We start from the raw sequence: 26884 nt of genomic DNA, 5'->3' as shown, positions 1-26884 counted from the left end.
TTTTTCTGTTAACGTCATTTTTATTTTCAAGTTTACTTGGCAAAATTAGAAAACGTCTATGAACGTACCAAAGACAGATGGATTGTCATGGGGATGAAGGCACTATCCACTTGTTTATAACAGCTGATCATGTGACTGCTTTGCGTTTCTCATTTGGAAATGTTTTCAGCTCTCCAATGCAACTAATTAGCAAAGGTTTTGATTTAGCTTATCATCTCCTGTTTTAAATCATTCCCTGGAAACATTGTCAGCAACTGGTTGTTGGTTGCTCCTGAGGATTCTGGCTGCCTTTTGAATGTCTTCATGATATAATTCTTCCACAAACAACTCAGCTAGCTCAAAAATGTCCATTTGCTATTTGCCTTTGTCTAGCCCATCATTAAAGAGTTCATTGAAGTGCCTTCTACTTTTTTTACAGTGAAGGGTTGTCTTTTTTTTTATATAAAAAGGTCTCCATTTTGGTCATTTCCAGCTCTGCTCATGGCTAATTCCACCATCCAGAGGCACCTTTGTGTAACGCTGTTACGGTCTGTGTTATATTGCATAGTGATACAATGCAAATGCAAACACACTTTCTTACAGATTTAAGAAAGTGTATTGTCAAGATGGCTTCTAGAAAGCAATGAAGTATCTGGAACCCTGGTGGAATTACTGGGATGGTGCAGACGTGTTTGTGGGTTACAAAAGACAGATACCCACAGGGGGTTAAATATCTGCACCACCTGGCAGTCAGATGAGGCTGCGGTAGAGAAACAACTGTCTCCAGTGCTCTGTGGTTCCCATCACTATTGCGAAGTTACTAGCATGAATTGAAATAGGCTGATTGATATTTTTTAGATATGTTGATGATTTGGCTGGTTTAGGAGAAACAAATTACATATGACAGGAGAGGACTGGCGTTTGAAAGAAGCAACAAGAAAAAAAGGTTGTTAAATTAAGCCAAATAAAGATCTTGGACAAGACTGACGACAAGCCAGTAGCAGTAGCTAGTGATAAATTAAATAAATAGGACAATGCAGAATGGTAGTTATTTTTAATGTTGGATATTAGAGGAAGCAGAGAGAGAAGTACAATGTGAGAAGGCTGATTATTTTGCAAATAATTTTTTATTCCCCTGGAACATGAAATAAGTCCAACCGACACTAAAGGTCTCTTTTTATAAGGAAACAGCTTGTTAAGACAGAGGACAGACAAATAAATACATTAAAAATGAACTACAAATGGAAGGGAATAATGTTAAGAGAGTTCATGAAAAATTACTTAAAACTTATTTAGTAAATAGTTATGGAGTGTCTGTTTTTATAGTATTTACAGTATTTTTCCAAGGGAACAAACCTGTGCAATATTGAGCTTTCCAGATGGTACACCAAGGTTTGCTGAGAGCATTACGCACTTACAGATCTGCGCAGGAGCGAGCTCTCACAAGCGGTACGTACAGGTGGTGATGTTAAAGGCAGCGCACGCTAATGCCACGGTACGTGCTCCGTCGTTGCCCGTGTTAACGTACAGGTCTCTGCCACCAAGGTTGACCTCGGCCTAGTTTGTGCCTGAAATCACTATCTCCTCATTACAACGTCTTCCGCAGTGGTCCACAACATCCTGTGAAGAATCAAGCATAGTAATTAGAATAAAATCACCAGGACATCTCTGGGCTGTGTGCGGTTTGGTTAATGGAGGCAAGACCCGAATACTCTCTCTTGACAAACTGTTCCAATATTAATTGTCCTCAAAACTTCCCTAACAGAGGATGATGGGGGGATATAATGAGCAAGACAGAAAGAGTTCTTCATGTGAACTTTTAGCTATAGGGAAAAACAGAACACCAACAAAAAGAAACGAGTTTACTGGAGGTGAGGAAAAGAGCTGCTGAGGTCTGTGTAACCAGGGAAGAGAAAATTGATATTCAAAGGTAGCTTATCAAAATAGGGGAGTGTAGAAACAACAGTGGATTGTGCAGCTGAATATTGATTGCAGGCAGGGTGACAGAATAATATATACAAGCTGAACGTTTGAATATGCAAGTAGCAGACTGGAATCCATTTCCGTGGTGTCCCTGGCTAGACATTCATTTTACGTGTACACAATGATCAGTCTTGATTGGTGCAATAATGTGTCTTTGGCATAGGAGTCTTGTCTGAAATAACACAAAGCACAGACCAGCATGGAGAAGAAATAAAGTAATATGGAGAATTGTAAATTTGTGATTCCCTATGTTTGCTGTGTTTGACTTTGCAAACTAAATAATCTTCTTTTAGTATGTATTTCCATAAGATCTCTCTAGCTTGCTTTAATAAAAAAATATTACACATGCTTAGAAATGCATGTTAGTAATCAGTACTTTGATTCAGCAAGTTAGTAATATAGGTTTAAAAGCTTTTATTCAAATTAATTGTTCAGAATTGCTACAGAGTACTAATTCATGTACATATGTTATGTTTATAGAGGATTGTGTTAAACATGGGTTTGTGTAGGATTCTTAATTGGACAATACATTGTACCCTGGAAGTAGAGGAAGCTTCCTTATAAGATAGATAGCCACGTCTCCCACACAGGAATAAAACATAGTTTCTTTAAGAGATTTTCTATTATGGACCTGTTTGAGTGTTTGTTTTGATAAGTTATATTTCCATATTCTATGCTTCCATAGTCAAGATGATAAATGCACACTGGACAATGTTCTTTTCACATATATGAATGTAGTTCATACATTTGTTTCAAAAGACAGCTTCTTAAAAAATCCATTCTTTTCATTATAGGCTGCACTGAGAAAAACTAATTAGACATTATAGCTTTGTCAACCTAAATTATATACTAACCCAAACAAAACAAACCTTTCATTAAGTTTGAGTAAAGGTTTTTGTGATGCAGTCCCACAAATACAACTGCATGAAACAACAAAATAATTATATCTACTAATATACATGCATATAGATACACATACATTATTCTCTCCCTATTTTGGAGGGTTTTAAGTTCATCTGTTCATTCTTTCATATTTAAGTAATTTATCTTGTGATAAGGTACTGACTACTGAATGGAAACCTGCAATCATGTAGAAGGTGAGGCAGATTTCCTGGTAAATAGTATAAAAGAACATAAAAATATTTGACAGTATTATTGCTCCCAGTAAATCTTTTATTCTTATGCTATAACCAAAGTGAATAACATCAATTTGGATAAGCAAGACAATAAATAAATTCCTTACTATTTCCTTTTTGTCTCAATACAAAATATTTGCTAAGGTCCTCCACAGAGCATTTATATTGAGTAATCTGACTACTAATCTGGGCAGACATTATTAAATATATTCTGAGAGGATAAAACTGCCCATGAATAGTAATTGTCACATTTAGGCTGGCAGTCGAGAAGTATTATTACCATTTGTCAAGAGATGACTAAAATGTTTTTGATAGCATTTATTTAATTTCTGTGCTGGGTATTAATGATAAACTATGCTGTAAGATTACAAGTGGTTAACATGAAAAAATGTTGAAAATAACTCATTGTAATCCACACCACTGGACTTTCTTTCATACAAATGGTAGTTGTTTAAGGTTTCTGCCTATTTTTAGTTTTCATTTAACCTTCCTACTATATTTGAAAATACTTTATATATATATATATCTGAAAATATTGTATTATCTAAAATATTCATACAAAAGGTTTTTGTTCAAACCTGTGTTTGATCCTGTACAAACTCTCCAGTTCATGTCCTAAGGAATACTCTTCCATTTTGACAGCTGAGTGCTTTTACAGTGTCTAGTATGGAAAAATAACAGTGGTCAAGACTCACCAGAATGGTTGAAACTTGACAACCACACGAGTCAGACCCATTTTTGGCACTCATTCTCTGATGCCTTCCCCCCTCTGCTCGGTGTGTGAAGACCACAGTGTCAGTAATTCGGGGTTCTCCCATCAATCTGCCCTCCCCAGTAAGCACTGTTTTCAGCTGGAAGTGTTTCTCAGTCCTCCTCTAAGATGCTCCTGCCTCCCCACTGACTTCCAGTACAAGCAATCACTCCAGTCCCTGGCAGAACACGTCTGTCCTTTTCCTTCTTCCCTTCCTCCCTCCCTCCAACACAGCAATAGCCCAAAACACTGCCAGTGTGTGAAGAAGCAAGAGGGAAAGGGCAAGGCAAACCTGGGGCTCTAAGCCAGCTGCAGAGTGGTTGGCTTCCAAGACAGCATTCGTGGCTCTAACGTCACAGCCTGTCTCAACCTTTCCCTGGTTTTTCTAGGAAAAGCCAAGGAGATAGAAGCATCTTGGGAAATGCAGTCAGTCCGACGGCATGTGGCCACATGGAGCATGTTACTTGTGGACTAGTAATGCACTGCGTTAGAGGTAGATGCTTTGCATGACATTACTTATATATGAGGAGAGAGAACATATCCATATGTGAGGGAGTGCATGTGAAAGTCTCCCATCTGTCTCACCTATCAAGGAAGAAATTTGTATCTTGCCTATGCCAGTCTATATTTGGAAAGGCTGTATCATGCATTCTCCCCGACTCTATTTATGATAGGAAGAATAGTGAGACAAATCATTCCTCATCTCACTTTTCCTCTCAGAAGGAAAAGCATTTGAGGGAGACAAAATCAAGGTTAGGGAGCATTGAATCTCAGATTAAAAAAAAAATACTATAATTGTGAGATCACTTTAGCGTGAAGGTTTGTTATTTGTCTCGTTCAAGTTACATCAAGTGGTCTCATCCTATTTATTTTTTTCTGATGGAGACTCCTACAGATCAAACAAAAACATATGTTGTTTCTTACTTGTATTTGCATGAATAAGAGAAGGGTTGGCAAGAGAGGGAGAGTGAGTGTAGCGTGGCAGCTTTCCTCTCCTATGGAGGACACATGCACGCACATCCACATCCACACACACAACCACGCAGTCGAGACAGCAACAGAGGGGAGGAGGGGAGCTCCTAACACCCCTGCACAAACACTGTTCCCCTGGTAAGTTCTAGTGTGGAAGTATTTAATGTCCTGGGGTGTAAAAAAAGATTCGTAGAGCAATCTGGCTGAAAGATAGTTACACTGAAGAGAGAAAAGGATCATCCGTTAGCTACAGTGGGGTTTTGGATTGGGCCCATAGACTTGAGTTTCACCTTTGATTTGGCTTTAAATTCTTTGAACTGCTGTAGTACATACGTATTTTATAGCATATCTTTCCAGTTCCTCAGCCTGTTTAAGCTTTTTGAGTTATATTTGGTAGCTACTTGCAATTCAGTAGCTGATAGCCTGTTAGAATAAAAGGCTGTTTTTATTCCTACATAATTGCTAGATCCCTAAGTATAGCCCTCATAATTGGATGGATATGGCAACCCATCTTCACCTCTTTTAAAAAGTAGGTTTTATTCTATCCCTGTTAGTGAGAGAGAGGTATATCACGAACAATTACTAAAAATATTTTATCCAATGTGGAGCTTTAATAAAACTTCTCAAAGTGCAGTGTCTGCAATATTTCAGTAATAACGGTACTTCCAAATGAAAATACTTCCACAAAATCACATTCTGTGCCAAAAACTGAAAAGCTCTAATTCTTAGACAAAAATGTTCCTTAGCAGGTTTCAAAAGTTCTTTTCTTTGAAATAGGCAGCTGCAATCCTCAGTTCAGGCACAGGGCCAGTGTAGAAGGGATGTTGCAGCAAGTCCTCTTTTAGCACCTTCTCTCTGCTTTCCACGAAGTTCTTGCTGAGCAGGAGACACCTCTGCCACCACTCAGGCCCTGTGGAAGCTTCTCCAGGAGAAGAGCAGAATCACTGATGCGGTTGCTTGTTCTGTCAGTGCACTCTTTCTGCTTAAGTGCTTTCCCTTCCTTCCTCTTCCACAGCATAAATCCATTTGTTATTAGCAAAAACATCTTCTTCTATCTTTAGCATTTACAGCTAGCCTAGGCCTCATTCTAGGTCCACTCTAAAAGTAGGATGAGTATAGCTGTCAGATAATATGTGTTATAGGATCATGTAGGCAGAAAAAAATGCTGGAGGTTAAATTATAACAATATATAATCGGATAATTGTGACAGCAAGTCCATGACAGAAGTTCCAAGTATTGCAATTAGATCAGCATGCTCACGGTGGACTTTTATTCATACAGCAGAAGGATACATTTCAGATTATCAAGGTAAAAATTCACTGTCTTGCATCCTTGCTTCAGTGTGCAGAGGCCTGGCAAAATCATAGCCCTAAACGTGGTCAGTTCAACTCGAACTCAAGTCACTTTGGGGAAGCTTTAAAGAATCCATCGCACAAAGATGTGCTGCATGGAGAAGATGCAGCCTCAGACGGTGGTTTTGTGCAAGATGTGCACTCTGAAAGCCCACAGAGTTCAATGGAGAGCAGAAAATGAGTGCTTCAGCTGCTCGTGCTCACAGCCAGAGTTCATAGACTTTGTCATGGCTGGATTCCAAAAATCAATTCAGTTTTGTAAAAGAAATGTGATGATTAAAGCAATTAAATTATTTCCTTTCCTGGAATGCTGGAGTACTTTTTAAAAATTGTATTTCTCCATAACGGCATGTTTAAATTTGCCCCTTAGAATTTGCTGAATGTACTTAGCTGAACACCTGACTCATCATCCTTCTCATATTCCCATACTTCCCGTAAATATTGAGTATCTACACATTCTGGACTGGAAAGCTCATAGGAAGACACAAAACTACAAACTTTTTTTATCATGGCAAAGACTGCAAGAAATGCTGATCATATCAAGTGTTCTTTGGCTTTCAGATCCATGTGAAGAGGCTCTTCTGAAACTGATTTTTGCCCAGTGAAAATCAGTTTGGAAACTCTCTGGTTTTAGGGCCTGTGGATTTCATGTGTAACAGGAGGCACTAACACAGTGAAACTGTTCCAGTGATGTTAGCGGGATTGTTTAACAGTGGGGACTGAGAACGCTCTCCCTGGGGACACTTTGGATGAGATTATTAGTCTTCCACTGGTTTCAGGAGGATATAGCAGTTGTCATCCATTGAGCATTTGATTAAAAAGTTTTATTCCTCTTGATTTCCTGATAGTCCTTGATAGCATGACTTCTGCTGTGTCTTGGGCATCAACAGAATTTTGCAAATAGAATTTAGCAAAACTCTCCACCATGTCAACCCATTCTGCTGGTGCAAACAGGCAAACAAACAGCAATAGAATAATGATGGTTCCAGTGAAATCACAGCTTGAGATCCAGAGTACTGTGTGGGACCAGAATGTGGCTGTACTGGTGCTAAGTTACCTTCTAACTGGTCATGCTTTAAAAGAAGGAAAAAAATAGCTTGTTACATCCAATTCAGTTATTTAGGGCTAACAGAAACAGATGAGACTGTCTTTTGCAAAGACTGGACTTAAAGGTGGAGCAGGAAATTATTATTTAAATGCTGCCAGACTTCACCCCCTATCACATTCTGTCCCCTTCAGATTCTTATACCCCATGGCCACTATCAGAATAGAGCCATTTCAATAAAAATGAAAAAAAACTTAATTAAAACTAATGTTTCAGGATGTGCTTAACAGAACTATAAATATGAATGTACATATGACTAATTAGTCCTTGTATAAAACCTCCATTTTGATGTAAGGAGCATTTCTTTTGTTTCTTAATTGCTTTTCTACTTTAAAAAAATCAGTAGGGTTGTAAAATTAAAAGAATTTGCTGACAGCTATCTTAATCCAGACGTTCAACTTTAAAATATCTTTTTTAGGCTGGATAACATAATGAGAATATTGTGGCTATATTTTTATTTCAAATAATTGCATGTTGTCTATCTGTAATTGTGACAGTAGAAAAAACACCATCTAAAACAAAGGGTAGATTAAATTGTCAATAAAATCACAGCAAACGTTTTTAACAAAAGGTGCCCTGCAGGGCTCTTGATTTCATAATGTATGTTTCGATACATTAGCATATTTTCTGGATTTTTTTTTAAACTAAACAAAAAAATCATGTTAGCAGTTAAGTCCCTACAATAACAGATACCAGTTAAATTTCAGACGATGCCTATTTGAGGTACTTTGTCTAGCAGGAAGTTATCATGATGAACATAATGAATTTGTCATACTGACTAATCAAAGTCAAAAGCTTCAGTAAACAGTGAGTAAACAAAGATGCTATTAATACAGAGCTAAACATTTTCCATCATTTCAGATTCTTTGCCTACTGAAATGAATGATCTTTTCCTTGAAGAAAAAACACCTTGACTGCAGTTTACTATTGTTTGCTTTGTATTACTGATTGTGTTGGTACATTGGTGAGCACAGTGCTGCTCCTCATGCAGACAAAGAGTAAATCTTTCTGGATTTCAATGGAAGGGGCATCAGCCCTTCTTGTCTGTGATGGCTGAAGGGGTAAGGCAAAGCCAGTGACAAGAGTTGGAAAAAAAATCTGTTCAGCCTTGAGAAAGGCCCATATTTTTGGAAGCTTTGTTCCTCATACTCTAGTTCGCTGCTTCCCCATTTCTTTTTTACACACCCTGCCAGAATCCACTAGTTCTGCTGTAGAGTAATTTGAATTTAAGTTCATTAAGTAAAGAATATCTTACAGTTGGGAAGGTAAGGGAGGACAAAGGCCAAGAAATTGTCAAAATATTACATTAAAATGGAGGAGGTTTTCATTTCAGTTTCATGACTTGCTATGGCAGTTGTAGTTTATTCAAAGATATGCTGAAAATAAAAAGAAGGAGGTATTTCTTGTTTAAAGATACTACATACAGTTTTCTCCCAGGTCTGAACAAATGTTCTTTTTGAGATTGTACGACTGTGTTACCTCCAGTGCAAGCTCCTGGGCCTTTCTGCTTTTTCATACATTGGGGAACTGCATGACGTGTAAAATGCACAGGATATTTTTCTGTTTTTCTTTTCTTTCTTGTTCTGGTTGGTTAGTTATGTTTCATTTAGATGGGATGGTTTTAGTTTTTATGTGAATTTACACATAATTGTTGGAACTTTGAATAATGACGTGCCCTAAGGTGTCTCTACTGTAAACTGAAACAGATAATAATTTTAAAACTTTTAGTAAATTAATTTCCTTTAAACAACCACCCATGGCCATTATTTCAAAACAAACAGCTATTAAAAATGCACTCATTTGGGCCCTCCATTGTGCTGGTAATGTGCAGCCCAAGTGCAAGTGAAATCTCTGCCCCGGGGAGGTTACTGTCTGAAATTACTACTTTAAAAAAAAAAATGGCACAGAGATGTGCTAAATCTCTCATCTACAAATGCATATTTGCTGCTCACAAAAGTAGCGTGTCAGTAAAAAAAAGGCCCTTGACACATGCTCAGCTTCCAGTTATTTGCATGCTTTGACCTGACCTCATTTATTGAATATTCAAGGCCCATTGGCATAGCGCAGGAAGCATAGTTCTTGGGCAAGGAAATAGAGTGAGGCATGTTTTCAATGACAGTAAACAAGCTGGAAATATCTTATTTGACTTTTAAATGATATATTGAGTTAAAAGAGTTGGAATTTAGGTGGGAAACAATCATCTTTCAGTTCAATAAATTTCATATGGAGAATCTGGAGGAAGACAGCACATGCAATGGCAATGTCACTTTTAGTGTATTAGTTCTCAGGATGAAACTTCTCTCAAAGGCAGGCTCAGATTTCCTGTCTAAGCTTCTCTGCAGTATTCTGTCACATGAAGTCTAACATACTCATGCTTCTAAACTTTATAAATAACGTATAACATGAATTTAAGTGTTTCCCAGGGATTCTTCCAATGTCTGATACAAGCTTGACCAAGCTGCATGAACATACCTCTGTTATGAGGAAGTGTATTATGAATATAGCCCTTTTTCATTCAAACTGTGATACAGATGATTTTAATTTTAATGCCTTAAGTATTAAGGGTTTAGGACTGTCCATAGTTTTCAGGTTAACCCAGAAGCCAGCAGTGCTTATGGACATCTTTAGGATTGTTTCCTCGGGGTGGCTTACTTAAGGTTTGAGCTGCCACAAATCACACTTATCTTTAATAACTTGAACAGGAAAAGTTTTGGTTCATAGTAGAATAATTTACACTTTACAACATCATCTTGGTTTGAATAAAAACCTTAAGAACATTTAGCTTTTCCCCCTTGTGTGCAGTTGAATTGATAAAATTATCTGAACTTTAGTTTTATTTTTATGGAATGTAAAAAAATCTATACTTTCTCCCAAAGCAAATTAATTTACAAGATGCAAGCACAGACAAAAGCATCTGGTATGTGATAATAATATTTCAAAGAAAGATTGTGTTATGTTTCAGAAAGGTAGGGCTTTGTACTTAGAATTAAACTTCTGTTTAACGTGTTGGTTAGCAGAGTTTCTCAACCTGTTGTATAATTTCCAGCTCTTCCTACCTGAAACGTTTCTGTGAAGCAGTATTTTGGTGTCTTCAGTTGGAAGTACCACTTTCTTCTTGTGCCACAAGATATTTCAGTGACTACATTATATTTTGGGTGGTTTCAAGAAGCATACACTCTCTTTTAATCTATACACAACCTCAATTAGTGTTCAGGTCAGTAAGTGGTAAGACATTTATGGAATCAATCATTTTGGGTTAAGGAGTACACATACCGCAAGCGTACTAATGGAATGGAAATAATGCCTGGAACATCTCCAGAACAGTCACAGTCTCAATGGAGCAATTAAATATGTATGAAGAATGTTTGCAGTGAAGTTCAAACACATCAGCCTGAGGCTTATATTTTTGGTTTAATTTATTCACAGCCTTTCTGTGTACTGCTGCTTGATGGTCCAAAAACACTTCTCCACACTGCCTCCTGCTTCGTCTATGTATCCACTGACTGACAGATACAGTGACAGTTGCTACTTTTAATCACCATCTCAGGAGCAAGGAGTAGACTCTGTCATAGAAAAGTGCAGTGTTAGTACTCAGGTTAACAGTTTTTATTCATTAATAGATTTGACATCATTCATGATATGGGAAGTAGTCTTCAGAATTAGTTCAGACAGCGTTTGAGTATTTAGCAAAACTTCTTAGCCTGAATGTGCTGGCATTATTAGATCTTCAAATTAGAGTATTGCATGATATGGCCTGTATTCCATATCTTCATATCACTGCTTTTATCCTTCATGAAAGAGATGCTTGTACTATAGCTAGAGGCTGCTTTTTTATATCATCATGAATGCTGGAGCTCTTTAAAAAGTTAGTGGTTATATTTCCTGATAATTATCATTCTTTGCAAAATGTGTAAAGGAACGCATGCTGTTTTCAGGGTCAGTAATTCTTTGCGCTCTCTACTATTTTCAGTAATAAATAAACCCAAACTATTTGGGGCTTTGTAAAGAGAGTTTTTTTCTTTTGATGGGTCTCAGTTCTACAATTTTTCACTGATCAGAGAGCACCAGCATATTAGCTGGTTCATCTGTTATCAATTCATACACTATGAGTAAGTGGGATTGTCATATAACCAAGCTTAGAGCTATTGGCAAAGCAACTGAGCCAAGACACCCTTTTAAAAGGATTACTGGTAATGTAATTACCTGTGGGAGATGTATGGATATCTCCCATATGAAAACACCAGCATCTTAATATGTTCTTTAAGCAATAACATTAGTGGAATGAGAGCTTTGGTTCCAGTAATGGCATACACTACTGGTGGATAATGGCACAGTGAAGCAAAGGCATTTGTGTAAAGTAAACACTGAGCTAAAGCCAGAAACGTGCTTTTGTTTCTTTAACTAGTTTCAAGGCTGTTACTGAAGCAAAGCTTACTTTCTAGTGAGACTGTAATTATTTTATTAAATGCAATGGAGTTGTGAGCTCCTAACAGATTTTCTTGTGGTCTGGAGAAAAATCTCTATTTATATCCATAGTTAAATCTATAACTTCTAATAATATCAATAATGTTTATGAAAAAATGTGGTGTTAATATGACCCCTATTACCGGAGATGCCAGCGAAATGTCATGGTAGTACCCCCAAATCATATCATTTTGTAGGCAAGCAGAATTAATTTAGGACCTTCAGTTCAGGCATAGGGTAAGCAGTCTTGGCGGTGTTGCAAAATTAAGGAAAACTCTGTGCTTGTGAACAGTTGTGGTCGATGGCATTTGATATCCACTTTAACCTTCAAGATGATTGACATTTCCTAGTGAAAAAGAACATCTGTATAAGTATATTGAAATAAGCATCTGACCTTCATCTTTTTGAAATCAATGGTAAAAGCCCAGTAATCTTCAGTGAAACTGTAATACTCTTTTAGGTACTGACAGCTTTTTTTTCAGTTAGTTGTAAGGGTCATTTTTCCCTGCAGTAGTTAATAAGTTCCATGGCATCCATATAAATAAATTTCTGAAGCGTACAATGACAGATACGCTGTTTGATTAGTTTAGTCTTAAACACTTTCTTTCCTCACCTTTGATAATATTTCCCTCTTCAACTTCTATATTTATTTCTTCACAGTGTTGGTTCAAATCTCCTCATTGTTCAATAAGCAAAATTCTGGTGCTTGGTATATGTTTCTCTCGGTGTTTTTTTGTTTCCACTTCATCAGGCTCCTTTTTCCATTCATTTATTGAGTTTTGTTATTGGCTTGTTGTTTTTCTTAAAGGCTTATTTTCTGATTTTGAGTAATAGTAATATTCTTAAGATGTATTATCCTTACGATTCTTGTATCAGAAACCTGATTGGGTTATTTCTTATGATATGTGGGCAAATAATCTGGCTTTATGAGTGTCAGAAGTTGCATGCTTACCTTCTGCAGTGCGGCATTCTAAACTGTAATATGTCTTGTGATAGCAGGTTATGCCTCACAATAGCAAGATCAGATGAATAAAGGAAGCTGACACTAAGATCTAGGTATGTGTACTCAGAAAGTGATGCATAGGAAAAATGCTTTACCTTTCCAGAAAAATCAGTCATAGCCAAAATATTCATACCTTAACCATCTGAATTTACTATCCTATATTATTATTTTAAGCATCTAAAGATATAAAAATTTCCCTTGAATTTGACCTACGTCGGATTTGTGAGGCTTGCGGTACTCCAGAAAATCAGACCATTTAAATATAATTCCCTGGAATCCCTAGGATTTAGGATCCTAGCTTAAGACAGAAGCTAAAGTTGTGTCATAAGGTCTTTTCCTGGACCAGGAGAAAATTTCACATATTTTAACTATCTGTCCATCTTGTCAAGCCATCTTAGTATGTTCATTTTTGTGTTTTCTGATTAGTTTGGAAATAGAGACAGGTTAAGCAATTTTAGGAGATGTGAACCACTACTTTGTAACACCATTATTCAATTTACCTCCTCAGTTTGATCATTTTAGTTTTTAAGCTCATTCATTCTGTTTGGATATCTGCAGTGAGGTGACTTGCTGTGATTGAGGTAATTGCCAGCACAAGAACAAAACCAGAGCTCCTTGAACTCAAGAGAGGTGGGATTCAACTTCAGCGTCTCTCCCTGAATAAGCAGAAAGAGAAAGAAGATATTATCATCCCATTTGCAAAGTTTGATTATATGGATGTGGTATAGATGATGCCATCTAAGGTCTGGGCTTTGGATTGTTTCAGGAACCTTTTGGCTTTATGACACAGCTGTGTTCATTAGGACATCCACTGCCTAATAGGGCTCAGTTTTATCATTCTCTGCAACATGAGCAAACTGGATGAGTATTCATAAGACTCTGCTTCAATAGCAGGTGTGACTATATTATAAAATAACCCCCAAATTAAATATGCATTTCAGTTTGCTACATTTTATTAAATTTTTCAGTAATAAATGAACTAAAATTAAATAATCATTAGCCAGGCCTTGGGTTGCAAAAAGAACAGGCTTTAAAAATCATTGCTCTGTAATACAAAGTGTGATAACATAAGTAGAAAGCTCTTGGAGATGTTTTTAAACATTTAATTTTTAAAGAGCTCCTAGGGCAGAGCTATTTTGAATGAAATTGATGGCAAGGTCCAAGGTGGTACAATCTGTCAACATGGCAGACACACATCGCCAGCATAGTATGTTAAGCAGGAGCTGAGATTTTAAGCAGTTTTCACCTGGAATAAGGTAATGGTTCATTCCAAACTTCTTGACATTGTGAACTGTTCTGTTATCATCTTTCTAAAAGAGATTTGAGGACATTTGTCCACATGGTAAGTCCAGCTAGAAAATAGTCTTGATACTTCAAACTGAATGATGAAAACCTTTTTTTTTTGTCCTTAAGCAACAGGTAATCTATATATACACTGTCTTTGAATTCTGCTACGTAACCAAAAACCTTCATATGCTCAGTTCTTCCCATCTGAGTAAAGCAACAGAGCCTTTGCATCATTCATTACAGAGCCACATGTCCTGTCTTTTAAACCAATTTGATGCAAATGTAATTCCAGAAATCTAAATAGAATTAAACAAGTTTTTTCCTGGCATTTAGATTTATGCAAAGTCAGGGAAACTATCATTTGATTGACAGATAAATTGGTAACAGCATTAGTCAGTGGAAGCATTGTTTATTTTTATTCTATGATGCAGCATTTTCTTGTGGGCTATAAAAGATCCCATGCTGAACGCAGCTATGGACATCTTGCTTTGAGGGCAGCTGCCTGCAGAGGAGATGCTGTGGCATTCTGCAATTACTGTTCATAGCACAACTGGTGGTTACTCCAGTCCTGTATAATCCATCTCTGAAGCCACCTTTAAATGTCAAATGACATGTGCATATATAAGCAGTCAGTTCCTCCCTAAATACAGCATTAAAATACCCCCACTGCAATGTGAAGACCTGCTTCAACTTAGTGAAGGTAGCCACTGCCCCAGATGAAATATATTTCCTTTTTTTAGTAGACATTGATGGGGTTATCAACCCAGAATTCTCTGTGATAGATTGCCAGTAATGGTTGGAAAGGCCCAGGAATGAGTGTAAGTCAAACTCATCTTTCGAGGCCTCCTAGCTAGACATGACAGTTATTTTCAAGGCTCCCAGGAGGAACATAAAGCCAAAAAACTCACTGAAGAGCTGGCCAAATTAATTTAATGTTATCTCTGTACGATGACTGAATGACCTAGGAGAAAACTGAAGACAATACTAACAAAGTTAATCAAAACAACTAAACAAAGCTTTCTGAGAGACTATATCCAGTCCCCAAAGCTGTACTCCATTTTACAGCCTTTGTGAAATGGATGTAGCTATTTTCTCTGCGGAGGTCTAAAATTTTGACTGATTCTAGTCTCTCCAGTGGTTGTTGATCAAAGAATCCAAGTGTGTCCATCTATTCCAAGTGCTGATTTGTTTCAAAGTCTCATCAACAATACAAAGGTTCCCTGTTTTGAGAGAAAGTGAGGCACTGCAAAAACAGCCCTTCCAAAAGTATTTCTGTAGCCGCTCTCTGTAGGTGCTTGCTGGAGACTGATTGAGCAATCATGTAAGTGATGGGGAGGCAGCCTGTAGGCTCTTATGCTTGTCAAACACATATGTTGAAGTACTTCACAGGAAGAAAAGGATCGTATAGCTGTAAAACTGGAGGGGACTCAATCAGCATTGGGTAAAGCATTTAACAGAATATCAAACACAGAATATATATTTAACAAAATTTAGGTCAGCACAGTATTTATTAAACTTAGGGTCTCTTTAGCACTGCCTAAACTATTTTGAGCTTGGTATAATCATGGAAGCAAAGCAAAAGTTGATGTGGTATATGGGTCTCTGGAAGGCAAACTGGGTGGATACCTAACCCAACCTAAATGTGGCCCCTTGTTCTGACAGCCCACCTATTCCTTGGGCAAGAGAAAAGGGCTGTCTCTAGCTTGTAGCCTGGCTCTGGTTAGGCGTAAGATATGGGATGTTGATTATCTACTCCTTAATACTTTCTGGAAGATAGTTATAACCCTAAAGGAGATCCACAGGAAGAGAAGACCACAGGAGAAGCAAAAAGTGCCACTGATTATGCCACAGAAGAAATGAAAACTGATGCCTTTTTCCACTTGCTGTCAGTCCCCGGTGCCTTCGATCCTGCTGAGGCATCCTTAGCCACTTGCATGAATCTTAGATCACCAAAACACTGTCAAATCTTAGGGCCAGGGAGGCCATATTACAGGTTATGGACTATATTGAAATTCATGCGGGACTGAAGTCAGGTCAAGTGGACGGGTCAGGAGGAAGAAGCAGATCTAAGACCGATCAGGGAAGAGACAGAAGGTGTCAGCAAACCACAAAAGTACTAATTGCCAGGTAAGTACATCAGCTAAAAGCAAATGGTAGGAATTGGGGGATTTTAATCAAAATTACGTGGGACTGAGCTGGCAAATTATGAGCACCTTCACATCTGAGTCTTACTTGTTAGGACGTTAGATGTTGAAGAGACTGACTGAGGCTGGAAAGTAAAGGATCACAAATTGTTTTAGGAGGAGAGGGACCTTTGCTTCCACCTTGTTGGGAATCCTGAAAAAAAAAACTTTTTTATTATTGCTTTTTGAGAAAACTGAAACATTCAGAAATGCATCACTTTTGATTAAACTTTCATTGAGAAATGTTTCTCATCTGTGGGAAGGAATTTCTGACCAAAACTAGTGAGAGACTCAGTCTCCTCAGAGTAGCCAGTAGCACAGTGATCTAATCCATATGGAAGAATGTTAATCTGAGCCCCTGCACTTCTCATTGGGGAGGAGGTGGGGGGAGAAGCCTCAGTCTGGGTTTACTGCAGCTTTGCTGAGTTCCCTGAATATTGCTGCTTCTTCCAGGATTTATCTGTTTTCTGATTTCTGTTTACCATAGCAAGCTGAAAAAGAGTGCAGATGAGTCTCAGGATAGAACAGGACTTTTTCTGAAATCCTGAAAAGTTCCTGTTTGAGGGGGATAACCATTTCCTGACAAGCTCAAAGTTTAACCAAATATGTATCTGGGCTTCTTGGTGAATTCAGCCATAACCATTCCCAAATTGTTTTGTCCTTCTTGCTTCTTGGAAGTTCCTCATCTCCATCTATCACTGCAAAAGGGGAATATTCATATTGTCACAGAACTGGGCATAAAATTATCAGAGTAGCACTCGTCTTCAGCATGTTTTCTGGTGAGTGTCTATTAGCTCCTTTTTGCTGATACTTCTTTCTAACCCAGTTCTGTTCATAGAAAGGTTAACTTTCCAGGAGATCAAAATCACAGTAATTTGGATTTGATTTTTCTTTGTCATCTAAGAAGATGTGTCAGCCTTATACTGGAACTGGCTCAACTTGTGGAAAAACACGCATATTAACTTTTATTTCCAGAGTGACTTTTGAGTTGGTATCAGTTCTTCTTGAATCATCTGCAAAAAGTATTATACGTTGCAATTACTGTAAATGTCAAGTGAAGTTTTGAGTGCTTGCGTTTGTAAAGTCTTAGTTGCAGCAACGATGTCAGCTGAAATTCAGAAGTCCTGATAATGCTGGTTTTGATTTGAGGCTAGTGCCATTGCTGTTCACATTTTTTCTATAGGCAAATAGGATTGCTTGTTGGATGATAAGATCATGTTTCCTTCATAAATGTTGATGATGTGTAACTTACATGCTTGGCTACTAGGATTCTTTTATTGGAAGGAAAACACTGTAGGAGCGTAGGATCACAGGATAATTCAGGCTGGAATTCAGGACCTGAGGAGGTCTCTAGTCTCCTAGTCAAAGCAGGGTCAGCTCTGAGCTGAGATTAGGTTACTCAGAGCTTTATCCAGTTGGGTCTCAAAAACCTGTAGGGATGGAGACTGCACAGCCTCTCCGGGCAGCCTCTTCCACTGCCTGACAGGGCTCATCGGAAACAGTTTTTCCTTATATCCAGTCTGAATCTCTCTTGTTTCAACATATGCATTGCCTCTTGTCCTGTCATTCACTGCTGTGAAGAGGTTGGCTCCATCTTCTTGCTAACCTCACCAGAGATACTGGGGGGCAGCTATTCGGTGCTCCCAAAGCCACCCTTTCTCCATGCCGAACTTGCCCACGACCCTCAGCCTCTCCTCACAAGACAAGTACTTCAGCCCTCAACCAGCTTAGGGACCTCTACTTCCATTTATTGGTGCTTTTTAGGTACTGGGGGGCCAAAAACTGAACGTGATGTTCTGGATATGGTCTAATGAGTGCGGAGTAGAGGGAAATAATAATTTTCCTTGATCCACTGGCCGTGCTCCTGTTAGTACAGCCCCGGACACTGTTGGGACCTCTTTGCTGCCAGCACACATGCCCGGCTCATGCTCAGCTTGCTGTCTACTAATGCCCTTTTCTTACTAAGGTAAGATTGATATTCTCTGGAAGATTTTTGACATAAAAATGCATTGCTCAGGAAGCAAGATTAAAGCTTTTTGGATTTTTTTTGTGTGTGTGTGTTGGAGTTGTTTTGGAAATACATTTAATCAAAATATAATCAACTTGTTAGATGAAAGAGCCTGCATTTATTCAATTTGCTTTGGGAAAAAAAAAAAAACAAACAACATTGAAGAGCAGTTCAAAACAATTGTAATTATATTTTACTTTGATAGGGTTTGCACAAATGTAATTGTAAAAGGCACAACACCTTGATGAATGAGGAGTTATATCCCATAGATACCATGGTGTATGAAACCTAAAATAATGAGAAATTTCTTATTCCATCAAACTACTCTATAGCTAAAATATACAGCTGATCTAGTCCAGAACATAAAAAGCTATTAAACTGTTATGATTAGCTTATTCTAAGTTTGAACTGTATTTTTAAATTTTGGTCGTGGGTATAATATGTTGCCTGAAAAGCCGTGAGAATATAGATGTATACTATACAGCCCTCCTACCTACTCTTAGCAAAAGCTTTGTTTAAGAGCAGCAACATGACAGCATCTGGGCAAGGACAATGTGTTCCATATGTTCTACATAGGTAAAATCAGATTCTGTTTTATCCTTAATGTGTTGTAACTCATGATCACAAGACAGCAGGAAATTTTATGGGGTTTGTTCTTGTTTTTTCCAAAAACTTCCAAGGATAATTTTAAGACTCTGCAACATCAAAATGCTTTGCAAAGTCATTTCAGTTTTCTAAAATGTGTTTTAAAAAGCAAATAAACCCCAACTTTTCAGTGGCGTTTTTCATTTGACAGTTTCTAAATAGAACTTATCCATTATTTTATTCAAAGGTGAGTCTTGACAGTTCCTAAATAAAATGTATTTGTTTTCCAATTCAAGCAGGCTTTTTGTTAATTTCTTGAAAGAAATTAAAACATTGAAAACTGACTTCAGTTTGGAGATTCAGCTCTGGATTCAGTTGCCTGGTATTTACGTCTTGATTATGGCTATTGACCTGCCAGCTCCTACTACAGCCAATGGAGCTCTGACCAATGCAGATGATGGTCATTCAGTTCACCTCAAGTAGAAACTTGTATTTAGTCACCTGAATAATTTTCCAGCATCCACCAACTGAATAAAGGTGGGATTCAGGTGCCTAAACACAGGCATTGACTACAGTTTGAAATACTTTAGGGTATTGAAAAAGTGCACAGACCTGGTAGACATGACACAGGACTCAGAGGAGACCTTCTGTTGCAGGGTCTGGAGGCCAACCAAGGTGCTCCATAGTGCCCCAAATTACACTAAACACATACATTTTGGCAACCAAATCTAACACTACATCTCTGTCAACTGTAATGAGAGATTAGATATGTTAGCTCAGATGTAGATTTATACAAAATCACTTCTATGGTTAAGTTCCTGGCTGAATCTGAGTTCCTTATAAAATGTTTTAATTGTGCTGAGCTAAACCATATGTAAAAATAATCTGTGTTAAAAAAATTAACCATCAGTTGTTCACTTGGCTCTAGCCAAAATGTAGCAGACTTCACGTGTGATTTGGGAAAAATTTGAATAATTTAAATGCAGAATATAAATATGAGTCTATTATATCCTGATGAAAACATTCAGTGTTGCCTATGTAGTAAAACTTTGATCAGGGCTAAAGTTTCGTTAATTATGAAACAAATTGTGAATACAAACAATGCTGGTAAATTCAATAATTGGGAAATAATGAATAAATTTATTTATTAATGAAGGAATTGGTTTATTAATTCATTGATTTTTACCACCTTTCTGACTTACATGTTGTTAATTGGTTCTTCTGAAAATCACTTTGTCTTAAATCAACTATCTAGAAATCCAAATAACCCAGATCATAGAATGGCTTGAAAATGTGGTGTTAAATCCACACTTACGCTCTTGCTTATTTCTAAAACTAGAATTTAATAACATGTTTCAGCTCAGGAAAACCAAGGAGTTGTTGGGACATACCTCTAGCTCCTGCTATAGATCTGAAGAGCCTAATTTGGGGCTTTTAGAGTAGCATTTCAATTACCTCCTGAATGCCTTTGAAATGGGAGTTGCCTTCTAAATGTAGAGACATATGTTTTTTCCATTTCAAAAGCTTTTTCCTGTTCTACATTGCAATGAATTTAAGACTTTACTGAGTGCTTCATGATAACTGAGAAAAGGAGGCCAAGAATGTTTTCTTCTCATAACCAGTTTCTGTGACAGCTACTGGGGATGCTGGGAACATGGAAAGCCAAAATCCTGTTATATAAGTTTTGGCATATGATCCCATGTCTTCCCACTATGGTGAGCAGCAAGCCTTTACCTCACTCTTACCAGGGACTGAAAATAGCATAAAGACTTAATAACTAGCCACTAAGACACTCAGCTGGGTGTGGGAAATCTGCGTCCAGAGAGTTGTGCTAATGTTGACTTGTTTATACAAACTAGAGCAGCTCCAACTAGAGAGTCTGAACAAATAGTACCGTGCGGCATCCAAAAGCCTGGTTATTATGGCATTCAGCTGATCTCTTTAAGACTGATATTCAGATATCACACAGAACAGTTTATTGGCCCCTCGTCTGTTTGCCCTATCTCGCCCAGCTGAGATGCTGCCCTAACTCCTGGCTCCTCGACCGCAGCGAGGTGCAGGAATCTTGCCCAGTTCTGACACAGCTTCCCTCACGTCACAGAAATCGGCCCTTTCATGGGTAAATTCCATATTTGATGAACTGCCCTTGTCTGAATATAAACCATTTTCACTAAAAAATTGCCAGGCAGGTCCTAAGGCACATTCAATGCTCTGAAAACATTTTTGAAAATCTTTTTCTTGTTGTTTCTTGAGCCAGCTGTCTTCCACCCCAAATTCTGTTGATAGAGTAAGTAAGTGATGTATCCATCTGAAAGTAAACCAGAAAAATGGCTTCCCTTTACCTCATGTAGAATTGTGGCAGTTTTCAAAATGCTTTCTACTGGAGTTAGGCAATTAACTTCTAACTTTGGAAGTTGAACATGGAGTAGAGTTCCTCGGATATAACTCATGTGAGTCCTATACTACCTTGCGTATGATAGGTGTTGATTGAAAATGTTTTTTACAAGCAAGACAATGAACCTTCTTAAACTGTTTTTCCTTTTCTGTGTCACAGATAGGAAATGGCATTTGAAACTTAAAGCTTATGGCTGATGAGTTTAATTTAAATGAGATGCTGTTTGAAATAGATAACACTTTCATTTTAGTAAATTAATGGTGTGGCAAAAGGAAACTCAAAGATGCTTCTACCTATAATAAAAAAAAGATGCTCTCTAGAATTCTAATATTTCACCATGTGATTATGTTACCTAATCTTATTCATTTTATTACATGAAACGTAGTAAAATGTTTCCTCTGTGCATTAACATAAATGTAATTTCAGACTTTATACAAATCTTTGTGCAAAAATCCCAAATAGCTCTGGAATCATATTGATACACTCTAATAAAATTGCAACTGTCACAGTCAAAGGATAGAAGCAAAGCAAGGTTTGTGGGAGAGGTAATATCCTTTCTTTGACAAACTGATATAACTGGAAAAAATAAACTAGTACTGTGTACATTCACAAAAATGTTTTTCATTTTTCTAAGTAAAATGAATGTATAAAAATGCAGAATAAACAATTCCAGTTTTGCCAAACTCAGAGCATCCTTTATACTCTGGTGTCTGGTTTCTTGAGCTCACCAGGCAGAACAACAACAAGCAGAAACTAGAAGACTTAGCTGGGAATGCAAGGTTCTCAAAATGTGCAGTATCTGCTATTGATAAGCATTTTTGAGCCAGTCCCAACACAGAGTTCCCTTTCCCATGCCCTATTTGAAACAGGTAGTATTTTAGAACCTGCAATTTCAGAACAGATACTTCAGAACTGGCGGTTACTGGCAAATACTGAATTACTTACCCATTACTTCCTAGTGTAGGATAGAAGTCAGAAATACACTATTGTGATGGCAAGTTTTTTAAAAAGATAATGCAGTTCAAAGTTTGCATTAAAAAACATTTTTATTTAATTGGTATTTAGCTTCAGATAATGAAGTCTTTTTGATGGTAATCTACATTAATATACTTTCTCCCACTTATTTATGCCTGCGGAGCATGCCATGGGGGGTGTGGTGCTCTGAAATCTGGCAGTAGTGTGTCATATTTGTCCCCATCAGGGGAACAAGCACTGTATTTTAACAAAAGAGATCCAGTGTAATTAATTTTCCGGACATTCCTAGATATTTGTTGCGTGTGACTTCTTCTAGGCTGTGTCTGTATTAGCAGATCGCTTCAGTAGTACACTTCTGAAGTGGATCCCCCAGTCATCTCTCCACCTGCCCTTTGGTTCACGGCACGGATTGACCTTGGGGTGCACAAGTGGCATTTCTGCTGGGTGCAACCGAAGTGGAAGCTGCTCTCTGGGATCTCACCTAGCGAGCTGCAGTTACGGATGGGTGCTCAGTTCAGCCCACAAGATGCAAACACTGCGAATACGGGGTCCTCAGCACCAACTATGACCCTGTGCTACCTCGTTGCATTGCAGTAGCTGCTGATAAAGGCAGAGCTCTCGAGTCCCTGCTCTCTCTCCTTTCAGAGCACTGTCCCACCAGGGCAGAAGAGCAGTGGCTAGCTGGAGGCTTGAATCCATGCTGCTCCAGACAACCCAGATGCTTTTCACCAGCAGAGCATCTGTCCCTTACACTTGCTTAGTGCAGAAGTGGTGCTGACACCAAGCAACAGGCAGACTAAATATTTTATTTTAAATGCGTTTAGAGTTGCTATTTGTGACAGATTTAATAACAGAACCCTTCTTAATTAAAACAAGTGAAATAAGAAGTGTTGGCATTTGCATATGAACATCTGCAGTAGCATTGTTCTTTATAGTTATTGTACACTGTGGAACGGTATGTTTGGCCAGTGCTGATTCTGGGATTAAAAATTATGGAGAGTATTTAACTTGATGGATGATCTTTCTTTCCTGAGGACTGGAAAGCATTTTTAAATAGCAAGAGCAGTAAAATTTGTTCTTCCCTTTCTGTATCTGTTTTCACAGGGTGTTTTTAACTATTATTTTGGCACATTCATGAAAAGTGACATTATAAACCACTGCAACTGATGACTGAGGTGACCAGCTCTGGTGCAGGGGGAGCAGGGCGGGGGATCGAATTGTCCGGGGAGGTTTCCTGAGCCAGGGAAACCCCAGGGGAGTGCGGAGACCCGCTGGGAGCCAGCAGCTCTCACGAGAGAGAGCGGCTGACAAAAGGTGTGCCCAGGTGGAGGAGCTGGGCTGAGCCGCAGGAGGCGGTGAGAAGGCTGCGTAGCATCAGGGAGACCGAGAAGGAGTTCGATAGCTGGTTCCAAGCACAGTCCGCAGTGCACTCACAGCCAAACAGCCAAAAACTCCCCAACCGGCACACATGGAAGGCTGCGGGGCCGATAATGCAGAAGAATGGAAGCTTGCAATGGCCAGGACCAGCAGGAGGAAGAGAATTCCCCCGAGGCCTGAGGTGCCCTTGCAGAACCGGTTCGCCGCTCTGCAGACTGAAGAGGAAAGACCCGTCACATCAGGAGAGACACTGGAGCCGAGTAAGGCAGCCCCATCTGCTCCCCGAGTAACAACCAGCGCGACTAAGAAAAGGCGACGGGTGATAGTGGTGGTCGACTCTTCTGAGAGGTACAGAGGCAGCCATCCGCCGACCTGACACTCTCTAGAGAGGTGTGCTGCTTACCGGGGGCTTGTATCAGGGATGTCACCGAGAGACTACCAAGCCTCCTACAGTCCACTGACTATTATCCACTGCTGTTGTTTCAAGTGAGCACCAGTGATACAGCCGAGAGCAGTCTGAGGAGTATCCAGAAGGATTACAGAGCCCTGGGAGTGGCGGTAAGGGACTCTGGAGCGCAGGTAGTTTTTTCATCAATCCTCCCAGTCAAAGGGAGGGGGTTTGAAAGGGTCAGTAGAATCTGGCAAATCGACAAATGGTTATGGGACTGGTGCCACAGCCAGGGGTTTGGCTACTCTAGACCATGGGACTCACTTTGAGAAACCTGGTTGTCATTGTTTAACCCCAGCCAGCAACTAAGCACCACGCAGCCGCTCGCTCACTCCCCCCCACCCAGTGGGATGGGGGAGAAAATCGGGAAAAGAAGTAAAACTCGTGGGTTGAGATAAGAACGGTTTAATAGAACAGAAAAGAAGAAACTAATAATGATAACGATAACACTAATAAAATGACAATAGTAATAATAAAAGGATTGGAATGTACAAATGATGCGCAGTGCAATTGCTCACCACCCACTGACCGACACCCAGCTAGTCCCCGAGCGGTGATTCCCCACCCCCACTTCCCAGTTCCTATACTAAATGGGACGTCCCATGGTATGGAATACCCCGTTGGCCAGTTTGGGTCAGCTGCCCTGGCTGTGTCCTGTGCCAACTTCTTGTGCCCCTCCAGCTTTTCTTGCTGGCTGGGCATCAGAAGCTGAAAAATCCTTGACTTTAGTCTAAATACTACTTAGCAACAACTGAAAACATCAGTGTTATCAACATTCTTCGTATACTGAACTCAAAACATAGCACTGTACCAGCTACCAGGAAGACAGCTAACTCTATCCCAGCTGAAACCAGGACACTGGTTTACTGGCGACTGATGGGGTCCTTCTGTCAGAGAAGGGGAAGAGCATCTTCAGTCATAGGCTTGCCAAGGTGGTGAAGAGGGCTTTGAACTAAAGTTGCTGGGGAAGGCAACCTCAATCCATCCCACTCCGACCAGTTTGATGCCAGTGCCAGCAACAGATGCCCAGAACCTGGAGAGGGATCACAGGTCAGCAGAAGATCACCTGAAGAACAGCACAAAGGAATTCCAGCCAGTAAGTCAGCTTCATCAGGGGCCCAACTTAAATGCCTCTATGCAAATGCAGGTAGCATGGGGAATAAACAAGAGGAGTTGAGACATGCGCATGCCTGCGGGGCTCTGATTTTATGGGCATCATGGAGACATGGTGGGATGGCTTCTATGACTGGAGTGTTGGAATGGAAGGACACAGGCTGTTCAGGAAGGACAGGCGGGGCAGATGAGGAGGGGGTGCCACCCTCTGTGTCAGTGACCAGCTGGAGTGCATGGAGCTCTGCCTGGGGATGGATGAGGAGCTGACTGAGAGCCTGTGGGTCAGGATGAAAGGGAGGGCAGGGACAGGTGACATTATAGTGGGGGTCTGCTACAGGCCACCCAACCAGGAAGACCGAGCAGATGAGGCCCTCTATAGACAGATAGGAGCAGCCTCATGTTCACAAGCCCTGGTCCTCAGGGGAGACTTCAACCACCCCAATATCTGTTGGAGGGACAACACAGCAGGGCATAAGCAATCCAGGAGTTTCCTGGAATGCGTTGATGATAACTTCCTTCTCCAAGTGATAGAGGAGCCAACGAGGAGAAGTGCTATGCTGGACCTTGTTCTCACCAACAAGGAGGGGCTGGTGGGGAATGTGAAGCCCAAGGGCAGCCTTGGCTGCAGTGACCATAAAATGGTGGAGTTCAAGACCCTTAGGGCAGTGAGGAGGGCACACAGCAAGCTCGCTACCCTGGACTTCAGGAGAGCAGACTTTGGCCTCTTCAGGGATCTGCTTGATAGAGTACCATGGGATACAGCCCTGGAGGGAAGAGGGGCCCAATAAAGCTGGTTAATATTCAGAGGTCACCTCCTCCAAGCTCAGGAGTGATGCAACTCTCCAACAAGGAGAAAGTCAGGCAAAACCACCAGGAGGCCTGTGTGGATGAACAAGGAGCTCCTTGACAAACTCAAACACAAAAAGGAAGCCTATGAAGGGCGGAAGCAAGGACAGGTAGCCTTCCCAAGCCTGGGAAGAATACAGAGAAATTGTCCAAGCAGCCAGGGATCAGTTTAGGAAAGCCAAAGCCCTGATAGAATTAAATCTGGCCAGGGACATCAAGGGCAACAAAAAAAGCTTCTATAGGTGCATCGGTGATAAAAGGAAGACCAGGGAAAATGTGGGCCCTCTCCAGAAGGAAACAGGAGACCTGGTTACCTGGGATATGGAGAATGCTGAGGTACTCAACAACATTTTTGCTTCAGTCTTCACTGACAAGTGCTCCAGCCACACCACCCAAGTCACAGAAGGCAAAGGCAGAGACTGGGAGAATGAAGAACCACCTACTGTAGGAGAAGATCAGGTTTGAGACCGTCTAAGGAAGCTGAAGGTTCACAAGTCCAGGGGACTTGATGAGATGCATCCACGGGTCCTGAGGGAACTGGCGGATGAAGTTATTAAGCCACTATCCATCGTATTTGAGAAGTTGTGACAGTCCGGTGAAGTGGATAAGGGAGGAGCAACTGACGTCATCTACCTGGACATGTGCAAAGCATTTGACCCTGTCCCACATGACATCTGGTCTCTAAATTGGAGAGACATGGATTTGACAGATGGACCACTTGGTGGATAAGGAATTGGGTGGATGGTTGCACTCAAAGGATTGCGGTCAATGGCTCCACGTTCAACTGGAGGAGAAGTGATGAGCTGCATTCCTCAGGGGTCAGTATTGGGACCATTGCTGTTTAACAACTTTGTCAGCAACATGGGCAGTGAGATCGAGTGCACCCTCAGCAAGTTTGCCGACGACACCAAGCTGTGTGGCG

At 39.8% G+C, this 26884-nt stretch overlaps 1 protein-coding gene across 4 annotated transcripts in view; it reads left to right on the top strand.

Annotated features, from left to right (window-relative positions):
* TMEM117 (transmembrane protein 117) overlaps positions 1-26884 on the top strand; it is a 241477-nt gene that overhangs the window by 162381 nt on the left and 52212 nt on the right. The gene's annotated exons all lie outside the window — the stretch shown is intronic.

Source organism: Harpia harpyja, chromosome 6 (genome assembly GCF_026419915.1).
Source record: "Harpia harpyja isolate bHarHar1 chromosome 6, bHarHar1 primary haplotype, whole genome shotgun sequence".
Taxonomy (NCBI): domain Eukaryota; kingdom Metazoa; phylum Chordata; class Aves; order Accipitriformes; family Accipitridae; genus Harpia; species Harpia harpyja.
Note: the sequence above shows the minus strand (reverse complement) of the source record. Positions and strands in the feature narration are given on the sequence as shown.